Genomic DNA, 9,299 nt, shown 5'->3' with positions numbered 1-9,299 from the left:
TAACCTATAATAAAAAGAGATATATGCTATTAGTGGTTCTAATGTACATATTATATTTACGAAACCAATAACACAATAATTAAATACTTCACCGTGTTTTTCATTCAAGCATGATGTATGCAATATCGTCATTTTCCTACAGTTAGTAATGAAAAAATATGTTAGTTGTTAAATAATAATGAGATTATAATTGAAAGAATAAGCAAATCACCTTGGTTTTCTTTTTATGTAATTCATAATAATGACGATACTAATCAGCTCCACAAACAAGTGTATCTACCATCTTCGTTCCTAAACATGAACGATGCGGGTCAATAACCCTCCCACCGGCGCTAAAAGCTAATTCAGAAGCAACAGTTGTTATCGGAACAGATAAGATATCAGCCGCCATTTTAGACAAATTATATACTTATGTCTATTCTCCTTCCACCATTTTAATGCATTAAAATTTGTATCAGCCTTACACAAGTATATTCCTTCATCTAAATAAGTGGCTAGCTCTGACATCGCGCGTTCAACAGTATTAACACTTCTAATATGTTGGGCGAACTTAGCACTACCTGTGTTCATACTAAATCGAGAAGTAGTGAAGCTAGAGCTATTAGAAGTACGAGCTCTTATCCCGGTTCCACTGTTGGATTGAACAGTATTGGATTCTTTATGCGCCTCAACATATTCTTCAAACAAATCCTCTAAAGCATCACAAACAACTTGAGCTTCTACTTCCCATAAACCTTCAGAATATATTATCTTGAGAGAAAAATTAATTAACTCCATTTTATATCTAGGGTCCAAAATAGCAACAAAAAAAATCAACATATTAGAAGAACCCTAATACTTATCAAATTTTCCTTTCATCTTAAGGGCCATTGAATTCATGCAATCACCCTCCTTTAAAGCTACTTTATCCAATGCTTCCTTTATAACATATAACTCGCTGAGAAATAAATTAGAAGTTGGATACTCAGAACCTACAATATTAAAGAATAATTAAAATAAAATATCCAGATTAAATATTGATTAACCATCACATCAGTCATTATACTGGCATGTTGTTAAAAAAATGATGATATTATCTGTAATTAAGAACGCTTACCTGAAATTATTTTGGTAGCCTCATTGAAGAGTGAAATGAACGAGCATACACTTTCGACTTTATCCCAGTCATCACTACTTGGCAATGTCTTGTAGGTACTTTCTCGGTCAGCATAATTAACAAAAACTTTTTTAAATTCCAAGGCCGTAGATAACATAGCATAAGTTGCATTCCACCGAGTAGTAACATCCAAGATAAGATGTTTCTTTTTCAACTGCAATTGTTTGGTGAGCTTAGTAAAGAGATGCAATCGTCCCGGAGAGGCACCCACATGTTTCACTCTCACGAACTTTGCGAATTATATGCTGAATTTCTGATAGACCATCTTGAACTAACAAGTTGAGAATGTGCGCACAACAACGAACATGGAACAATTTCCCATCGAGAGGAAGTTTCTTTTGAAGATTTAAATTTTCCAACAGCATTCGAGCTACCACATCATTAGTCTTGGAATTGTCAATAGTCAACGTAGCCACCTTCATCTCAATATTCCAATCTTTTAAACACATAAATAAGCAATCATAGATGTTTACTCCGGTATACGGCGGAGGCACATCTACAAAATTAATATGTATTTGTGAAGATCAAAATCTGAGTCTACAAAATGGTATGTAACTACCATGTAATGTATATTCTGAAGAGATGTCCACATGTCAGTTGTGATACTCACACGCCTGGCATTGTTCAACAATTTTTGAAAATGATCCTATGTAACATCCAACTTTTGATAAATAAATAACAGAAAGTTTTGTTAATAGTGTGTGTCGTTAAAATAGTCTTGTGTTAAGTGTTTGGGAAGTAGGAATTGGGAATGGGTGGTGGGACCCATGAAACCCCCTCTATATATAACCCAACCACTTCTTCCTTTTCTTTTCCTTTCTCATCCAAACACACAAACACACACACACTCAAGAACACACACACTTTCTCTCTACATTCCGGATCCAAATCCGTGTAAAAAGAGGAAGAATCTCGTGTGTAGACATCATCAAATAGCAAGAATCATCGTCCAGATTTATGTATTGTCCGGATCTGAACTCGAACCCGAAGCAAAGGTAGGTTTCGGTTTAAATGGTTAAGTTTTATGGTTAGAATCATCATGCAAACAGATATAATGATAGATCGGGTTGTAAAATGTAAGAAAAATATAAACTTGGTAAGTTATAACCTCTCGGGTGCACTTTGTGATAAAAAGGTGGTGTTTGGACGTTGAGAGATGGGTTCAGGATCAGGTGCATGGGGTCAGAATGTGTCAAAAGTTGGGAAAGAGTCAAAATCAGGTCCTGAGGAAGAGTCACGAAGTAAAATGGCTAAAAAATGGTAAAAGCGAAGAAAAACAGGCATTTCGCATCGTTCAGCCATGAGGAGCGAAACAGTCAATTTCGCTTCGCTCAGCCATGAGAAGCGAAACAGGCATTTCGCTTCGCTTAGCCATGCGAAGCGAAACGCCTCCATGCGAAGCGAAACAGTTTCATGCAAAGTGAAACAGTCCCATGCGAAGCGAAATTCTTCCATGCGAAATTTTATAAAATTCATTTTCTGATGCATTTTTATTAAAGGACTGTTAGTGAAAATAAAATTTTTCTGAGCCGACCTGGCGGCTCAACCCCAGCCAGGGGTGCTGCCCCTTGGACCCTGCTAGGAGCTGCCGCCCCTAGACCCCGCTACCAGGGGCGGACCCCCGTTAGTTGAGGGTGTCATTGACTTAGATATAAGAAGTAGTAGTAATGGATATTTGACACTTGTAATGCGTTATACAGTTAGCCGTGCACAGCTAAAGAAGGGCATTACTATTAACGGCGAGAGAAACCGACTTCAGGTGAGTTTCTAGCCCCTTTATCTGTTATGTTTTTGGGGCTGTGTGCATACTCCTTTATGATAAGTTGTTAATACACTTAACTTAAATGGTAAGTGTATGATATGTGTATGTTATTTGTACGACTAAGTATTGAATGTTATTATGGAATGTTTATACGAATGAATATGTACATATACGTATATCCATGACCAGAAGATATGTAAAGTATGCATGAATGAAAATGAATGTATGAACGAGTGACGTGACAGGTATGGTTATTGGAGGCAAAGGGACCAGACCCTAAAAATATCTGAGACAGAAGGGACCAGACCCTGATAATATCTGAGACAGAAGGGACCAGACCCTGATAATATCTGAGACAGTAGGGACTAGACCCTAATAATATCTGAGGCAGAAGGGACCAGACCCTAATAATATCTGTGATGGTAGTGATAGAATAGCCTATGGTAAATTACAAGTCCTTATGAAAGAAAGTATGTAAGCGTGTGTGCATGTATATAAAGTTTGTATGAAAGAATTAAGAGTAAATAAGGTATGAATACGTATCTTCGGATGCGTATGAGTAAAGATATGAATGTATAGTATGTTAAATGATTAACTAGAACTCACTCAGCGTAGCTGACTTTTAGTATGCACGCAGGCAAATAGATTGAGGCAGCTGGCTTGAAGAGGGACACATGGCATGGACGGAAGAGATTGGCATCTACGAAGAAGTGTCATGATTGTTTTAATTAATGTTAACGGAAAGACAATTTGTATGTTAAGACAAAAATGAATGTTTGTAATGTGATGCTTGAAGTTTTAAATTATTCCGTGAAAGTTTAAATTAACTCTGATTTTAGAACTGTGTTTATGAGTAAATCCAACACCAAAGTAGGGTTACCGAGAACGGGGCCTTACATCCCAAGCGCGTGATGTCAACTTTCTTTTCCGTTTAGTGTAATGCACTTCATCTGTATCATTGTTTCCTTCCTCTTCTACCACGTTATTTTCTTCAGTTTCATTCACCTTTTCTTCTTCATCATTAACTATTATGACATCATCGCTACTAGGCGCCTTATCCGACATTGGAGTATCCGCACTTGCTTGAAATTCTGTATCATTTGAACCAAGTCTAGACATCACTCAAGTCTCAATTGATAACCTAAAACAAAAACAAAAAAAAACAAAAAAAAAAAAAAAAACTTACTAAGTCAGATTATGATTCAAATAAGCATAGTTTTTTTAATATACAAAGTCAGTTATACTTCCAAAATACTATAGAATGAATTAACAGTTTAAGACAGGAACAAGATACTAATCCTCTTACCAGTCATCGGTTAAATCATATGACAACTTAAATAGTTTAAACATTTTAAAGTTGCAAACTAAAACAAAATATATAGTATTTTGTCTATTAATATGTGTGTTTGCAAAGTTAGTATCAAAATAAATCAGATATTAAAAAAAAATAGTAAACAAATCTGCAAATAATGAGATTATGAACTAAAACATGTATACTTGGTTGGCCGATTTGGCTGGTAACCATGTTCATTAGACGAAACCTATTGCAGCATTTAGATGATGCATTTTATGACATTGAGCATGTTCGTGTTCGCATTAGGAAGAATATTCTCATCTAGATTGTGAGATAAATGTCAAAAACTTACTATATGGCGCCGGATCTGGAGAATCGGATGTGCGAGAGCGGATCTGGATCTGGAGAATCAGTTGAGATACATGTGGAGAATCGGAGAATCGGCGCATCAACTGGAGAATCAGAGAATCCGATTGGCGAAAGAACTTGTGAGTTGTGTCTTGTGTTTGTGAGAGAAAGGTGGAGAGCAGAAGCCTGAAGCGGCGCAAGGTAGGAAATTAGGTTTACTGGTTTAGATTTACTCTATTAGGGTTACTAGTTTTAGAGCCCGTGTCACACACGGGATAATTCAAATTATAAAATTACAAGTAAAGCAAATAATTACATAGCATAAATGAAAAAATGTATTACATCTATGCTTTTATCTATACTATGTGTATATAAATTGATTTTATTTATATCATAAAACGATTTTTAAATAAACTTAATAAAAAAATGCTCGTGCAAAAACATACCCGAGAATGCTTCTTTCTGTTGAAAATTTCATTCTTAATGTCATATATGTAACATTGAAAGAATTTTGGTTATGAACCAATTTCGGAAATAAGACTTCTCATACGATAGTAGTTCTAACCACTCAGCCTAAATACAAAAGGAGCGTTACCTTTATTGATATATTTATCAATTTACCACCCATAAAAGGAAATGAGAACATTAAATTGTAACGACGGATGCTCTTCAAGAACTATGTTTTTCTGAGTTACACCATAAAAAAGATTTTGATAAGTTTCAGAGGGCTTCTTTACTTTGTCATAATGACAACATAAAAAATAACATGTTAACCCATTCAATTTTATGAATATTTTATTTCATTTAAGCATAGTTTTGCATGACATGCTTCCCATATAATGTTCTGATCACCATGAAGGAAAAGTTATTGCTGACATAAATATTTCAAATTTGATAAAAGTTATAAGCATTGATAGGCATGGGGGTGGCATGTCGAAAGTGTTCGTCATCTTTTCTTAAATTTTAATATTCGAGGGAAAAATAGTCAATTTGCCAAATCTCGAACCTTTTGATTATTTCAAAAAATGCCCTTAAAAATAAATTTGAAACCTGAATCATGTTTGAATTCTAACTTTCATCCTTTTGACATTTTCAAGTCAACACTTTGAACCCGTAACAAATTTGATGATAAATCTATTTGCATTCTCAAACTTTTAAAAATACTCAAAATTTCCATTTTTGACCCATAACAAATTTTGACATAAATGTAGTTAACTTGTACCAAACAATCTATTTACAACTTTTGACCCGTAAATTCAAACTAAAGTTCCACAAAAAACCTAAAACAATCGTTGATAAAAAAATAAGAAATTAAGTATGATAAACTTTGTTATGTCTGAAAATGATTCGTATATAGTATCCTTACATTTTAACATACATATAGTTTACTAAATTAACCGAAAAAATAAATGGATAGATTTAAAGCATATATTTATAATTTATATGACAATTTACGATAATAATAATAATGATGATAATAATAATAGATTAATGGATTGATTTTTTAAAAAAAATTGATCAACTTTTAAGCATATATTTATAATTTAATGATTAAAAAATTACTTTGTAAAATGAAAGCATATTTGAGTTTTTGTTTTTCTTTACAATCTTCTACAACATACATATTACAATATGTGAATGATAACATTTGAAATTATATTCTTTTCAATCTTTAGGAAACATGATTTGTTGTTGATTTTTGAAATTCACCAAGTATTTTGATATGTATAGTAAAATAATATGTTAATATTTATATTTATAAAAATCTTATCTTACTGCACTAATAAAAGAAAATGATGAAGCTTAGGTGTCAAGCACTCAAGCCTACATTTCTCTTAAATCCTAATCTCTCATCTCATTCATTCTAGCTATCCATGGGTCATGGATCAAAACCATTTTATCAGGGTTATAACATATTGTGAATTTTATTCAATATTCAGTTAAATACCATTTTTATACATGAGTTTTGATCAACTACACAACTTTAGTACATTCATAAGTATTTTGAGAATCATAATCAAAATAACAGGTCTTATTTATTTTTATTGTTTGACAAATCCCATGTAATACACGGGTTCAAAAGCTAGTATATAGATATAATATAAATAGAGTATAAAAGGAAAGTGAATAATTAGTGATCTATTACATATATAGTTTTGGAGGGAAAAAATTGTGAGGGTTAACCAAAAGATGACAAGTGTACACAATTATTTTACTTTATTAGAATAGGTAGATTTAGATATTATAAAAATACACACATTTAAGTAATATATTTTATATTTATAAAATGTAAATGTGAACAGGTTTAATGTTACGCATTTTAGAGCGGTTGTAAACAAGTAATGCTATGATTTATATTTCATATTTTTTTATAGCATATGTTATAAGCGAACATAAATAAACGAACAATTAAACGAACATTCACGAACATAAATGAACGAACGAAAGGTGTGTTCATGTTCGTTCGTTTAATTAAACGAACACAACTTTTTGTTCATGTTCATTCGTTTAATAAATAAATGAACATAAACAAACTTCCCGCCGAACGGTTCACGAATATTTCACGAACGTTTGGTTCGTTTACAGGCCTATTCTCACATGTCACACGTGTAGCTTTTTTATCATATGATATTTTTATTTGCTTATATGTATTTATAATGTTATTGACCCGTGTGCGACACGAGTGGTAATATAGATAACGTCAATTAAATATACATATAAGATACAAATGATGATAAAACAAAAAACAAAATCTTACACTTTTCTAACCTCTAAAAAACCTCTTTGAATACCATTTGAAGTTATATCCGTAACGTTTTAGTAATATTTACTTATTAATCCTTCACCAAAACTTTTAATTTTACCTGTGTACTGATTAAAAATACAAATACAAAAATCTAATACATATCATGTAAATCACACGCTGCTACAGGATGTTATCTGTATGTGTTTGCAATTTGCACTGATCACATTTCATGCTCCCATGAGGCATATCTAGTTCAATAAACAAAATAGGGCCACACTATGAATATCAAATATGACAATGTATGACATCGAAATTAGATAAATAAAAACACCACTAGCTTTAATAATATACATATTAAGATACATTGTGCTACGATCAGTAATGCAAAATATATTGTTCACGACATTCGTAATATAAGCTTCTAATTACATGTATAACATCCGCAAGTCATTTGCATATATCTATTTTCACTAAATAATTATAACAACATATATTTTTATACAAAAGATAATGAAAGTTTTAATTATTAACTAGGTTAGAGCTAGTGTTACACAAGGTTGAAAATATAAAAGCAACAACATAAGAACTCGTATGAGAAGATAATTTTTTCAAACTCGGATCATAGTTCCAAATCCATAATGTTCCTGCTAGTATTTAAATTAACAATATACCAGCATTATCTAATCAAATAATACAAAATGACAATATGGTATCAATTACAAGTAAACCGATAACCCACAACTTTCGCTTTCTTTATCCAAACAATATGAACTTTAAAAAAAATGATCAACTTTGTATTGTGAATCTCGTGGACTTGAGCATAGAGAATAGTTGTTACTCAAACGCCACATCTTGAGAATGTGAACCTTCAAAATAAAGTCATTTTTAGAAATATGAATTTCATTCAACATGATAATCTTGGGGTGTTCCATTGTCCTGTTTGTCAAATAATCTTACTATATTATTAAAATAATACAAGGTTTCCACATGACATTCAACTATCATGTCCAGACAGGCTTTCAACTCATCAATTTTTCATTTATATAATTTTCACATGTTAATTTGAATATTAATTTTTAACATTAACTCCTAAGTTGAAGAAAGTTTCAAAATAAATTGTTATCATCATAATTTATTGAGTAATAAAGACAATTAATTACTTCATTGTTATTTTTTTTTAATTTTAAGACTTTGTTATTATTATTATTATTATTATTTAGATTTTGGGAAATTATTTATGAACGTTTCGACTAGATGTTTGGATTGAAATGGTGGTTTAAGTCACGATGTTTGAATTGTATTGTTGCTTTATTAAACGCGTTGTTTAATAAAAATTATAATTATATATTATTGTTATATTCATATTTTTAGCATTTTTATGTAGTATACTTAAATGTTTTATAATTTCAATAAAAATTGTTTTTATAACACACAACTTATGTTATAATAATACATATTTACGCTTCATAGTTTACAACATATAACTTAAGTAGATTATGAAGTTTTAACAAATATATCTTTTTTGTTTCATGGTATAAGTTAGAAATATGTGACATAACTTAGAATTATGTTTTAGATTGTTAACGTTGGGTTCTTTTAATAAAATTAACAATTTGATACCTTATAACAATCTTACTATACTATTTACGCAATACAAGGTTTCCATATGGCATTCAACTAGACAGTCCACATAGGCCTCCGACTCATCAATTTTTCATTTATATAATTTTCACATGTTAATTTGAACTTTAATTTTAAACATTTAACTCCTAAGTTGAAGAAAGTTTCAAAATAAATTGTTATAATATTCATTTATTGAGTACTAAAACAATTAATTGTTTTCATTGTTATTTTTTTTTTAATTTTAAAACTTTGTTATTTTATTTTTTTTGGATTTTGGGAAATTGTTTATGAGCGTTTGGACTGGATGTTTGGATTGAAATAGTGATTTAAGTCACGATGTTTGGATTATATTATTGTTTTATTAACCCGC

The 9,299-nt window shown here is 31.3% G+C and overlaps 1 pseudogene; it reads right to left on the bottom strand.

Annotated features, from left to right (window-relative positions):
• Positions 1–360: 360 nt before the first annotated feature.
• Positions 361–4,037, bottom strand: LOC143624667 (zinc finger BED domain-containing protein RICESLEEPER 2-like; annotated as a pseudogene).
• Between the last annotated feature and the right edge of the window lie 5,262 nt (positions 4,038–9,299).

Source organism: Bidens hawaiensis, unplaced genomic scaffold (genome assembly GCF_021521415.1).
Source record: "Bidens hawaiensis isolate Kalapana, Puna unplaced genomic scaffold, B.hawaiensis_p1.1 tig00003902_1, whole genome shotgun sequence".
NCBI classification, from domain to species: Eukaryota; Viridiplantae; Streptophyta; class Magnoliopsida; order Asterales; family Asteraceae; genus Bidens; species Bidens hawaiensis.
This window is presented reverse-complemented; position numbering and strand designations above follow the sequence as displayed.